The sequence below is a fragment of the Anolis sagrei genome, chromosome Y (assembly GCF_037176765.1).
Source record: "Anolis sagrei isolate rAnoSag1 chromosome Y, rAnoSag1.mat, whole genome shotgun sequence".
NCBI classification, from domain to species: Eukaryota; Metazoa; Chordata; class Lepidosauria; order Squamata; family Dactyloidae; genus Anolis; species Anolis sagrei.
The window spans coordinates 35,067,246-35,081,337 of record NC_090035.1 but is presented as its reverse complement, the minus strand read 5'-3'; the positions used below and the strand labels follow the sequence as shown (position 1 = coordinate 35,081,337).

Genomic DNA, 14,092 nt, shown 5'->3' with positions numbered 1-14,092 from the left:
ACGTTAGAAGATCTGTCCTGTCTGGAAATCGGAAGAACACTCCCCTCGCCGTCTGATAGAGTGGGGAGAACCATGGTTGGTGAGGCCACCACGGGGTTATCAAAATGCACCGTGCACCCTCCCTTTGGATCTTGGCCACCACCCTTAGAAGAAGGGGAAACGGAGGGAAGGCGTACACTGGCCGAGTCGACCAGTCCAGGAGAAACGCATCTCCCAGGCACCCCCTCTTGGCCGAGGCCTGAATCTGGGTGCAAAACAGGGCGCACTTCGAATTGGCCTGGGTCGCGAATAGGTCCACCTCTGGGGTGCCCCATGCCTGGAAAAGCCTCTGGGTTTCCCAAGGGTGAAGAGCCCACTCGTGGTGTGTCAACGGGCTCCTGCTGAGTGAGTCTGCCAACAGGTTCTGCTCTCCCGGAAGATGTGTCGCCAGAAGATGCACACCTCGATCCAGACACCAATTCCAAATTTGAATGGTCAGCTTCAGAAGGGGGAGGGAGTGAGTGCCCGCTTGCTTGTTGAGGTAGTACATCACCGTGGTGTTGTCGGTGAGAATTTGTACTACTTGTCCCCTTATGACCCTCTCGAACGAGAGCAGTGCTCTTTCCACCGCGAGTAACTCTAAGACATTTATGTGAAAGGTGTTTTCTTTTCCTACCCAAATGCCCTGAGCCATGAGGCCTTGAGAGTGGGTGCCCCAGCCTGTGAGGGAAGAGTTTGTAGTAATCACTCGGGTGGGATGGGCCAGGTGGAAGGGAAGTCCCGCACATACCCACAGAGCATCCTGCCAACAGCAAAGGGACTGATGAACAGCGGCAGATACTGTGAGTTGCACAGACGGATTGTCCATAAATGGGTTGAACGTTGAGACAAACCATGATTGAAGGGGATGCATGCGTAACCTGGCATATGGGGTAATAGCCGTGGTGGAGGCCATATGTCCCAGCAGGATCTGGATTTGTTTGGCTGACACGGAGTGGGACGTTACGGTCTGTAACACCAATTCCCTCAGGTTGGCAAACCGGTCTGGTGGGAGGAAGGCCCTCTGGGCGACCGAATCCAGCATGGCCCCGATGAAGTTGATCCTCTGAGAGGGGGACAGGGACGACTTGTCGAGGTTGACCACCAGGCCAGGAGACTTGAGAAGGGACAGAACAAAGGAAATGTGGGTTTGAAGCTGGTCCCGCGACCTCAAAACAATAAGCCAGTCGTCAATATATGGATACACTGTTACGCCACTTGTGCATAGGTATGCGGCCACCACCGACATGCATTTTGTGAACACCCGGGAGCTGTGGACAGTCAAAAAGGGAGGACATTGAAACAATAAGCCCTGTTCCCCACCATAAAGGCGAGGAATCTACGGTGGTGATGTGCAATCAATAAATGGAAATATGCGTCCTTCAAGTCGATATTGGCAAACCATACACCCTCAGATAGTAAAGGTAAGATGGACGCAAGAGTGACCATTCTGAACTTTTTTGGTCGAATATGTTTATTCAAGTGCCTGAGATCAAGGATGGGACGCAGCCCACCTCCGCATTTAGCGACCAGAAAATAACGGGAAAAGAAACAATACTGGAACATTGCAGGATCCAGGGGGGAATCGCGCCTTTGTCCATTAACATTTGTACTTCATCCAACAGGGGACCTGATGGCAGCATATGCCGGACATGGCCCACCCTGGGTAAGTCACAGAACTCAATTGTGTAACCTTGAGTAACAATGGAAAGCACCCAGCCATCCGTGGTGATGTTAGACCAAGCTTGACGGAATGGGAATAACCTATCTCCAAACACAGGGGAAACTGCGGGGTGGCCTGAGCAACGGAAACCAAATCAACTGTAACAGGCAGAACCACTTCAGATGCCCCTTGGGCAATTTCAGGGGCCAGTGCATCAAAGGCACTTCTTGGGCCCTTGCTGGGTCTTGGACTTATTACCGAAGGCTTGGTTACTAGGCCTGGGTAACAACGGAAAAATTTGTATCTAAAATCGATTTGTATTTGGGGGTTTTTTTTGTTTCGATATTTAAAATAATTACAAAATTTTCCTTTTAAAAAGTTCGATATTTACGAAATTTCGTAAATGGTAAAAAATTAACGAATCGATTTCCGAAACAATAACGAATTGATTCGTTAATGGCGGACGCGACCGCGAAATACGCTAAAAAACCTCCAAAACCTTCTGAAGCTTCCCTCTCCCTCTGTTGTTGACTGTTGGTGTGATATTATAAATTTTTTTTCACTAATTAAACCATAAAAGTGGCCCAGACATGCGGAAATAATAACGAAACGACCTCAAAACAATAACGAAACGAATACAATATCGAAATACGAAGCATTTACAAAATGTTTTTGAAAATTCGTTTTTTTAATAATTGCTCCAGAATGGTTCGTTATCGTTTTGTAATCGAAAAAAATTAACGAATTATTAACGAATTACGAATTAACGAAACGAAACCGCCCAGCCCTATTGGTTACGGGGTCTCGGGAAGTAAGGGTCCCGACGCCCACCCTGGAATCTGGAGGAGTTACTGTTTTTAGCTCTAAAGGAATTCCCATAGGAGTTACCGTAGTTCCTACGGAAGCCAGAGGAAGGTAAGGTCCACCTTTGACGCTGTTGGGGATAGACTGCCAGGCATATCCGAATTTGCCCGCTGCCTGCCTGACGTCTTGTTTCTGTTTCAGTCTATCATCCGTTTGCAGATTGAAAAGACCATCCTCATGGAAAGGGAGGTCCTCTGCGAGGGCCTTACCTTCCTCGGATAAGTTCGAGGCACACAGCCACGCGTGCCTCCTTAGTGAAGTTGCGGTAGAATACAGTTTGCCTGTGGCCTCGGCCATGTGTTTAGCCGAGTCCTTTTGTATATTAGACAATGCAAGCACCTCTGCTTGCAATGCTCTAGGGAAATGTTGCTGGTCGGCCGGTAACAACTCAATATACTGTAACATCTTTCCCCATAGGAAGGTCTGATAGCCACTGGCATAGGTGACATAATGAGCCATCCGGGTGAATAACCCTGCCGAGAGGTGGGCTTTTCTTCCCAGAGCGTCAATCTTCTTACCCTCCCTGTCAAGGGGGGGGGGCGGTAAGTGAATTTTTGGGTCGTTTGATCTTTGCCACCTCAGCCACCACAATGTTTGGTCTAAGAGGGGCTGTGACCCATTTTGCCAATGCCACATCAATTTTATACAACAAATCCAAATGCCGAGGAACGGCCGGGACCGAGGAAGGGGACATATCAGACACTTTCGCCAATTTCAGGATGTAGGGAAGGACAGGTAGAAGAGATGTGGGGGTTACAACCTGCTCCTCTGATGGAAACATGGGGTCCTTCATGTGCTCGGGAGGTTTGGGGGTGGGGATGTCTAGAGCCTTTATCATTCTATCAGTGAGCGCCGCAAATTTATTGACCTCAGCAGGGTGGATAAATGAGGCATTTTCCCCCTCCCCATGTTGAGCAATATCCAATGGTTCTTGATCAGAATCAGAGCTATCCAGCTCAGCAGCTCTCTGTTCAAAGCCTTCAGGCAAAGATGCCCTGGATGGTCCCATGGGGGTAGAATCACCTTGTAAATTGGCTTGTGAAACAGCCAAAATGGCGGCATTGTCCCCAGGCAGTCTGTCCTCAGTGCAGGTAGGTATCGCCTGTGAGGTCGAGATGAAGTTGACACAGATGACACATTACGCAAATTTGAGTTGTCAGAGGCTAACACAAAGGAGGCTTCGCAAGGAGGAGCTCTCCCTGGAACATGTTGAAAAGAGGTGGAAGGCTGGGCAACCGATGTGGAGGGGCAAGCAGCTGGAGGGGGCAAAACCCCTGTTGTCGCCGACGCTGGGAAGGAGGGTATAGGCATGGGAGGCACAGGAGGCACCGGAGCCTGCACAAACATCATTTGGCCCGAAGGGCCCATCTGCCAAAACCCTGGGCAGGGAGGAGGGGCCATAGAAGGGCGATGCCAGCGAGAAGACCTTGAGGCCCGAGATCACCTGCTCCTCCTGCAGTAAGCTGAGGAGCAGGAGGAGGATGAGGATGAGGAACACGAACGCCTGGAGGCCAACCAACGCCGGTGGCGATGCGACCTCCCACTCCTAGACAGAGATCTCGTTGGTTGGGGGTGCCGGTACCAGCCCTGCGAGGGCTCCTTCCCCAACAAGCTCGCTCCGTCTGGGGGCATCCCCATCATCCAGCTGGGCGCGATGGGGATTCTCCTCGGCCGCTCCACTCGGCCCTGACGCGGGCGGAGTCGTGAAGGCTCCCTCCGATAGGGGAGCCGGCAGCAAAGGCAGAGGCACTGGGGCCGCAGCAACAGTCCCCACCGACTACGGCGGCATCGGGGACTTCCGAGCCCGGCTAAGGGGTGGGGGCGAGACGATCGGCATCGCAGCAGTGGGAGGAGTCTTGCAAGTTTGCGCCACAGCCGGCCCATGCGCAGACAAAGGAGTAGATGTCGAGAGCGCCGCCAAGGGTATTTCAGCCACCTCTAGGGGGAGCGCAGTTCCAGCCAGGCCTTCCGGCATTGGCAGCAGCGTAGCGGCGCGGTGGGCCTCCAGTGCTCTTCCCGCTCTTTCTCCCAAGGTCTTTTCCTGAGCGGAGGTTTGGCCATCTTGAGCCTCTTTGGGCTTGGGCCTCTTGGCCTTCTTTTTAGCCAGGCCACTGGAAGAAGTCAGAAAAGGTAGGTCTGGGCGCTTGGTAGATTGGGCCGGGGCGGAGGGTGGCATGAGGGCCCTCTCATAGAGGGCTGCCCTGAGCCTAGACACCCTGTTTTTCCTCGTTTGAAGAGTAAAGGAGAGGCATATGGCACAGGATTGAGTCAGGTGGGCCTCTCCTAGGCAAGTAAGGCAAAGGGTGTGCCCATCGGTGTCTGGTAAAATATTCGGGCATCTAGTGCACTTCTTAAAAGAAGTGGTCGCCATAACTCAGGGCTTGTTGAGAGCAGGGGGGGGGGGGGGGGTCGATTCCGGTCTGGTGTCAAAATACCTCAAAAAATCAGTCCAATCCAAATCTTAACAAGAGGGCTTAGCAGAAGAATCGTTGAGAAACAGTCCAATGTCGAAGATAGCAGTGACAGAAGGTTCTCAAAGCTGCTTAACACGCGAGCGAATTAAGAGACCTGCCGGCTAGTCCCGCCCATAGGCTATATATACTCGGGAGAGGGGGGGGGGCAGGCCTAGCTGAGGGCTGAAAATGTTCTTACTTTCTAGAAGGTTCCGAAAAGTTGTATTGCGCAAGTGCAGGGATACCAAATGTATGATTCAGTGACTACGACAGGAAACAAGGACTGGTGATAAAAGTTTCAGTGGAGACATCTTTTCCCTATGATAACTTTCAGGAGTGAATTTCCCTTCATAGTGGTAGATTTCCTCTCATTTTCTGTTGTCTCACCTGTTCGTAACTAGGTCGTATGTAAGCTGGATGTTTGTAACTTGGGGACTGCCTGTATTTCAGTCTCAAGATAAAATTAGTGGGCCTATGTTATATGTGCTTACAAAGTATGCTCTTCTACCACTTGAAGTATAGCAGGTGCTTGTAGAAAGGCATAATAGTATCATACTAGTTGGAGTGTTAGATCTGTACTAAAATTACTTGGATTCCCACCCAAATTTATTTATTTATTTATTTACTTGCCATATTTATATCCTGCTTTTCTCTACCCGAGCAAGGGAACTCAAGGTGGCTTACAATGGCACCTACACAATGTCTTGAAACAACAAAATTCACCTAAAATAAATAGGTTTAAAATTAAGGTAAAGGTAAAGGTTGTCCCCTGACATTAAGTCCAGTCATGTCTGACTCTGGCGTATGGTGCTCATCTCCATTTCTAAGCCGAAGAGCCGGTGCTGTCCATAGGCACCTCCAAGGTCATGTGCCCGGCATTACTGCATGGAGCGCTGTTACCTTCCCCCCAGAGCGGTACCTTTTGATCTACTCAAATTTCTTGTCATAGTAAACTGTGAATTGCACATTTGGTATCTCTGCGTCTGTGCAGTACAGCTTTCGGAACCTTCAGGAAGATAAAAATCAGACATTTTACCCCTGCCTAGCCCTGCCCACTCCCCGAGTGCATAAATAGCCCATGGGCGGGGCTAGCCACCAGTTCTTTTTTCCCGTGCTTAAGCAGCTGGAGAACCTTTCTGTCGTTTGCGAGCTCACAGACTGCTATTTGACATGACTGGACTGTGTTATCGGCCTGAGGTATTCTGGAACCCTGACTGGACTGAATCTGACTATTCTTTAGCTTTTCCGTTCAAACATGGCGACTATGGCTTTTAAATAATGTGGCAATTGCCCCAATATACTGCCTGACACAGATGGGCATTCATTATGTCTGGCTTGCCTGGGGGAAGGGCACCTTACCCAATCTTGTGCCGTCTGTATGTCCTTTATTCCTCAGACGTGGAAGAATAGGGAGTCTCGTCTGAAGGCAGCCCTCTATGAGAGGGCCCTTCTTCCCCCAGCGCCTCAGGGACGGACTCCCTCCTCCGGTGGTTTGACCTTACCTGATCTTGCTTCTCCTGAGGCCCCACCGAGAAAGAAGGCCAAGAAGCCAAGAGATAAGGCCCCTCAATATGGCCACCAGACTGTGGTCGCAAAAAAGCGCCATCTAAAAAGGTGGGAAGCCTTCAGGCTGCCGCTTCTGTGCCGATCTCGCAACCAGTTGCGAGGAGTCAAGGGGCTCCTGTGCTCCCTCTGCCGGTTACTGAGGGTGTTGCTGTAGTGACTGAGCTGACCCCGGTCCACACGGCGCAAGCACTCGCTGAGGAGCCGACACCGGGGTCTTTGTCGACACCTGGCATGCCGCTGTCGTCTCCCTCTGTGCAGGGAAGCGAAGCGGGCATGGCCGAAACTGCTGCCTCCGATACCGGCCTCCTTTCAGTGGCTTCTGCTCCCCCCTCCTATTGGGGAGCAGCGCCTATTGGGGCGTGTTCAACGGGCCTCCTTCTGGGGTGGTTGGCTCCGCCCCCGAGATCGCCGCATCGCTGCCTGTTCCCAGGGCCGGCCTATACCGCAAGGGTGCTTCCCCCGCTACCGTGGAGCCTTCCTCAGTGGATGCTGGGGTGCTACAGGCATCGATGGGCACACTGATGCTGGTACCGCCTTCACAGGACACCTGGCATAGGTGATCGGTGCGTTGCCCCAGCAAGCGCCCTTGCTGCTCAAGGTCGCCATCTCACTGGAGCCACTCCCACCGGCATCGACAGTACCGCTCCCCTTCGGGGAGGAGGCCCCGATCCCGGCCTTCCTCCTCCTCCTCCTCCTCCTCCTCTGGCTGGTCGAGACTCAGGAGGCGCTCCCGCTCTTTGCGATCGTCCTCCCGATGGGGGCGCCCGGGCCCCATGCCTCTTCCTGGTTTTTGGCAGCTCAGCCTCTCGGGGCAGCTGCTATACATGCAGTCTCCAATTCCCCCTGCCTTTGGTCTGACGGGAGCCTTGTCATTTGATGAACAATGCAGCCCCCTTTGGGACTAACTCTAATGACTCACTTGTTGTTCAGGAGCAGGACATGGTTGTGTTGAGAGATACTGATTCAGAGTCTGATTCTCCTGATGCTGCACAGACCCTAGGGGGTGAGGATAATGGGCCGGTTTTGCCTGCTGATTTTAATAAATTCACGGCCCTTGTGGATAGGATGATCAAAGCCTTAGATATCCCCGCTCCAAAACCACCCGAACATGTGGATGACCCTATGTTCCCCTCAGAAGAATAGAATGTCACTCCCTCAACATCGCTCCCAATGTTACTATATTTACTCAAATTAGCCAAAATTGTGACATGTCTCCCTGTACAGTCCCCGCCGTGCCAAGGCGTCTGGACTCAATATATAAAATAGATATTACTTCCTATAAGTGGGTAGTCGCCCCCCCCCAAGCCAAACACTAGTTGCGGAGGTGGTCAAAACGAAGGGCCCCAAGGGCACACTTACAACCCCTCCTGATGGGGGGGGGGGGAAGGGTAGAAAGATAGATTCCCTAGGCAAAAAGGCGCACATCTTTGCAGGGCTATTCACCCGCATGGCCCACTATGCTACCTACATGAGTGGGTATCAAACCTTTTTGTGGGGAAGGATGTTACCTTAAATTGAGACTTTGCCCCAGGATGAACTACGTCTTCCCTAGGGCTCTGCAGGCGGAATTTCTTGCACGGTCCAAGTTACAGAAGGACTTTGCAAAGCATCTTGCAAAGGCTGCTGGCAATCTGTTTGCCACTGCCACGTCTCTTCAGAGGCACACGTGGCTTCGTGCCTCGAATCTGTCTGAGGAGGGAAAAGCCCTTGTAGAAGACCTTCCCTTCCATGAGACTGGCCTCTTTAACCCCAACACTGACAACAATTTGAAGCAGAAACAGGATGTGTGCCAAGCGGCCAATAAGTTTGGCTACACGTGGCACCCATTCCAACAACAGCCCAGATGGCAGCCCTCTACTTCTACCTTTATCAATTCCTTTACAGGCCCCTTCAGAAATAGAGGCAACGCCTCCTCAAGGTTTCAGGGGGGTAGGAGAAGTTCCTTTTCCTCCAGGTCTAGGGCTCAACCTTACCAGAATAAGCCAAAATCCCAACCGGCTCAAAAGAAGCATCTTTGACGTATTCTGCTCTATTGATGGATCGCTATCAGGAGACGATCCAACACCGGAGCCATTTGTACCTGTTCCTCTGGGTTCCCATCTTTGCTCTGTTGTTGCTATACCCTCCCCAAGTTTTTCTACCCTTCTGTTTCGGGATAGGCTTCCCTTGTTTTATGATAGTTGGCGTAACATTACCACAGACAAGTGGGTCCTGTCCATTATCGCCAGAGGTTATTTTATTGAGTTTAGCCTGAAGAAGAGAAGGCTGAGAGGAGATATGATAGCCATGTATAAATATGTGAGAGGAAGCCACAGGGAGGAGGGAGCAAGCTTGTTTTCTGCTTCCTTGGAGACTAGGACGCGGAACAATGGCTTCAAACTACAAGAGAGGAGATTCCATCTGAACATTAGGAAGAACTTCCTGACTGTGAGAGCCGTTCAGCAGTGGAACTCTCTGCCCCGGAGTGTGGTGGAGGCTCCTTCTTTGGAAGCTTTTAAGCAGAGGCTGGATGGCCATTTGTCAGGGGTGATTTGAATGCAATATTCCTGCTTCTTGGCAGGGGGTTGGACTGGATGGCCCATGAGGTCTCTTCCAACTCTATGATTCTATGATTCTATGATTCTATGAATTTGAAGACCAACCCAGGCTGGGCCACGTTAAGCAGACATCAGTGTCTGCTGCACTGTTACAGGAGGTTGAAATGTTGTTGCAGAAGGGAGCTGTTTCCCCTGTGGATCCCTCTGCTACCCCGTTCTGTCAGCCAAATCTTTCCAGGTGTTTTTGGGTCATATGGCTTCTACAACCTCTGTTACTCCATACACCAGGCTATGAATGCTTCCATTCCAGGCTTGGTTTCTGCCAGTCTTCAATCTGCTCACGGACAACCCCCACACCAGGCTTTCCCTCCCTTTCCCTATCTGACAATCGCTTTGGATTTGGTTGGACGGGTCTTGGGTCTCTTTGGGGTTTCCATTCCACCTCCCCCGTCCATCCAGAATTATCAGCACAGACTCCTCACTCACGGGATGGGGGCACATTCCGAAGGCCTCATCGCTCATGGCATGTGCGATGAGCAGGAAAGCGACATGCATATAAACATGTTAGAACTTCTTGCCAGGCACTACAGTCTTTCGAGAGGGTCGTGTCAGGACAAGTCATTCAGGTTCTTATTGACAACACCACAGTGATGCTCTACTTGAACAAACAGGGGGCACTCACTCCGCTTCCCTTCTGGCCCAGACTTTACAAATCTGGAATTGGTGCCTAGAGAGGGGAGTTCACCTCCAAGTAACCCACCTCCCGGGGGATTAGAACTCACTGGCGGATTCACTCAGCAGGAATCCACTGGTGAACCACAAGTGGTCACTCAATCAGGAGGAGATCCACAGGCTCTTCCTAGCATGGGGACCCCCTGAGGTGGACTGTTTGCAACCCAAGCCAACTCGGGTTGCCCTGTTCTGCACCCGCCAGCGTGCTGCCCCAGAGAAGGGTTGTCTGGTGGATGCCTTTCTGTTGACATAGACCAGCCTTCCAATGTACGCGTTTCCCCCATTTCCCCTCCTGTTGAGGGTGGTAGCAAAACTACAGGAAGACAATGCTCAGTGCATTGTAATATCCCCCTGGTGGCCCAGACAAATACGGTTTTCCCTCCTCCGACAGTTGGCCAAGGGTGTGTTTGTCCGTCTGCGGAACAGAGTGGATCTATTGACCTCACAACAAGGCCAGGTATTGTACCCCGAAGTGGACAAGCTGAGGTTAATTGCTTGGCGGGTCCTCCCAGGCCCTTAGTTTCCTTTTCGGAACTCTCTCATCCGGTGTTGGCTTTCATTGAAGAGGCCCACAGGGCGTCCACAAGATGTTCTTACGTTTATAAATGGTTGCGTTTTTCTGCGTTTGTTAGGTCAAAAGGGCTGGACCCGGACACGGCCTCTATACCTGTCATTTTAGACTTCCTGATATCCTTATTGGATGCAGGCTTGTCGCATTCTTCCCTTAAATGTTATCTGGCTGCGATATCATGGTTTAGGATGAAGTTGGGGTTTCCCTCCTGCTTTGCTGACCCTTTAGTTAAGATGTTCTTAAGGGGTGTGGCAAATGTTAGGCCTCCTGTTGCGCCCATCGTCCCGGGGTGGAGTTTAGATGTTGTGTTGTCTTCATTAGTAAACCCCCCTTTTGAACCTATGGCTACCGTAGACCTTCCTTACCTTTCTTGGAAAACCGCGTTCCTGGTGGCTATAACCTCTGCACGAAGGGCCAGTGAATTGTGTGCCTTAAGGGTTGACCCTCCATATCTTAAGTTCCACAAAGACAAGGCTGTGCTTCGCACAGATGTCACCTTTTTGCCTAAGGTTTCCACCCGATTTCACATGTCTCAAGATCTAGTTTTGCCTGCCTTTTTCCAAAATCCCCAAACACAGTTGGAAAAGAATTTGCATATGCTGGATGTACGTAGGGTGCTTTTATGTGGATAGGACGGCGTCTTGTAGACGGATGTCCAGACTTTTTATCAAATACTGTAAGGGCTCCATGGGTTTATCATTATCCTTTCAGAGACTCTCATCTTGGATTGTGTCTACTATCCGGCTTTGTTACCGTTTGGCCGGAAAGGACTTGCCTCAGTACATCACGGGACACTTGATGAGGTCGATGTCTGCCTCAACCGCCTTCATGAGGGGTGTGCTGTTGGATGCCATTTGTCAAGCGGCCATCTGGGCTTCTCCACTTACCTTTGTGTCACACTATAAACTGGAAGTCGTCTCCAGGAGGGATGCAGAGTTTGGCAGAGCAGTCCTGTTCTCAGCGGTGGCATGATGCCCACCATCCACGGTTAGTAACTCGTTAATTTACCAAATGTGCAATTCACAGTTGACTACAACAGGAAATTATAAGTTGCTTACCTGTAACTATAGTTTCCCGAGTAGTCACCTGTGAATTTGCACATCCCCGCCCTTCCTCCCCTCGAGTGTCATGTCCCGCCTTCTGGCTGCTTTGAGGCGGAAGAGAACTGGTGGCTAGCCCATGGCTATTTATGCACTTGGGGAGTGGGCTGGGCTAGGTAGGGGTAAAATGTCTGATTTTTATTTTCCAGAAGGTTCTGAAAGCTGTACTGCACAGGCACAGAGATACCAAATGTGCGAATTCACAGGTGACTACTCAGGAAACTACAGTTACAGGTAAGCAACTTACAATTTGCATGTTTTCTAACTGCTAGGTTGTCAGAAGCTAGGGCTGACAGCGGAAGCTCATGCCGCTCCCCAGAATCGAACCTGCGACCTTTTGGTCAACAAGTTTAGCAGCTCAGCGCTTTAACCCACTGCGCCACTGGGGGTTCCCGGTTTAAAATTACAATATAGTAAAAAATACATTCAAGGTTAAAACACGCCATCCAGAGTTCAAGGTGTAAGACCATTCCGTGGTCAAATTGCACATAATTTTAAATCAGCCATGGATGTGTGGGTGACCAGAATCTTTCCCAACAAGGATTTTGTGAAGCTGAGAAAATACTTATATTATCCTGTGCTTTTGGGTAATGGATACAACAGGGAAAAAGCATTTCTGTCCTTTTGACAGTATTTTTAACCTTTTCGTGTGGCCCAATGCTTTTTTATTTTTATTTCCTGATTGTATGTGACTGAGTATGTAGAGTAGGGTGACAAAAACCTTCTTTCTTCCCACCCTGCTTCTAGTTTCACTCATGCCTTTTTCCTTTTCCTCATACTTAAGCTTGTATTGATATATCCTTTGTCATCTTAATCCTTCCTCACTTTTCTTGTGAGAACTTTGTTTTGTGAAGCAAAACTTAATGTAGACTCATGAAATAGTGAGTCTACATTTAGTTTTGCTTCAATGTGGCTTATCATGCATCTGGAGAGCTAGGGATAAGTTGTTAATATGCCTTGTCTGGTCATTTGCATGTTTAAGATCGTGGTGAGAAGCTTTGTCTTCTGTTTGGTGCGTGGAATTCCCAGGCTGTAGATTGACTCTTACTGGGATGTATGGATGAGGAATTTGAGCTTTAGTACCTGCACTCAAGTGACAAATATGCTTTTCTGATAATTACTGACTGGAACAGTTATCTCTGGCATATCTATTTTTTTTTTACTAGGACCATTTCCAGTTCAAGTGAGTTATTAATTTATCTATGAGTCAAGATTTTAATAAACTTACTTTTCTTGGTAGTTCTTGTGCTGTGTGTTGTCGAAGGCTTTCATGGCCAGAATCACTGGGTTGCTATGAGTTTGCTGGGCTGTCTGGCCATGTTCCAGAAGCATTATTTCCTAATGTTTCACCTGCATTTACGACAGACATCCTCAGAGGTTGTGAGGTCTGTTGGAAACCAGGCAACTGAGGTTTATTTATCTGTGGAATGTTCAGAGTGGGAAAAAAATTCTTGTCTGTTTGAGGCAGGTATGAATGTTGCAATTGGCCACTTTGATTAGCATTGAATAACCTTTCAGCTCCAAGACTTGGCTGCCTACTGCCTGGGGGAATCTTTTGTTGGGATGTGTTAGCTGGCCCTAATTGATTCATGTCTGGAATTCCTCTGTTTTCTGAATGTTGTTCTTTATTTACTGTCCTGATTTTAGAGATTTTTTTAAATACTGGCAGCCAGATTTTGTTCATTTTCATGATTTCTTCCTTTCTGTTGAAATTGTCCACATGCTTATGGATTTCAATGGCTTTTCTGTGTAGTCTGATATGGTAGTTGTTAGAGTGGTCCAGCATTTCTGTGTTCTCAGATAATATTCCGTGTCCAGGTTGGTTCATCAGGTGCTCTGCTATGGCTGACTTCTCTGGTTGAATTACTCTGGTTGAATTACTCTGCAGTGCCTTGATTTGTATTTGGGCGCTGGGTTTGGTGGTCCCTATGTAGACTTGTTCACAACTGCATGCCATATGGTAGACTCCTGCAGAGGTGAGAAAATGCCTCTTGTAGGCGAAACATCAGGAAAGAATGCTTCTGGAACATGGCCATACAGCCTGTAAAACTCACAGCAACCCACTCTTCTTGTGCTGTTGAACTCACTTGCCGGAGTCAAGACCTCCGTGGTGACCTTCTGGCAGCTGATGAAGGCTTTTTGCGGTGTCCGGCCTTTGGAAAATGACTATGTGGAGATAACTTTTGATAACCTGCTACATTGTCTGCATGTGTAGTGTTTTAATCATTATGCTTTTAATTCTAATTGCTGATCTAATTATTTAATATTCGTAAAATTTTGGTGATGTGGACTTTTGTATGTATTTGTTTTAAATTTTCAGACCAATTTGAGTGTCCAGCCTGGGAAAAGAGTAGGATATAAACAAATGAATAATACATCAAAACAAAATAGTGTTTGCCTGGCTTGCATGTGTGTGTTGCAGTCAATGTCCTCTCATGTGAAAGAGAAAGAGTGAAGGATGACCTTAAGCTGTTGCTTGCTATCATAAGGTTTTATAAGATCCTGTATCAAAATTACAGTTTTAAAAAAATCTGTGGGACTAAATATCTATCTCTTTATCTGAATGGATTCATTTGACTAAGTCGTCT

At 49.1% G+C, this 14,092-nt stretch overlaps 1 protein-coding gene across 2 annotated transcripts in view; it reads left to right on the top strand.

Annotated features, from left to right (window-relative positions):
• Positions 1–14,092, top strand: part of LOC137095497 (beta-1,4-galactosyltransferase 3-like) — an 89,031-nt gene that overhangs the window by 36,265 nt on the left and 38,674 nt on the right. The window lies entirely within an intron of this gene.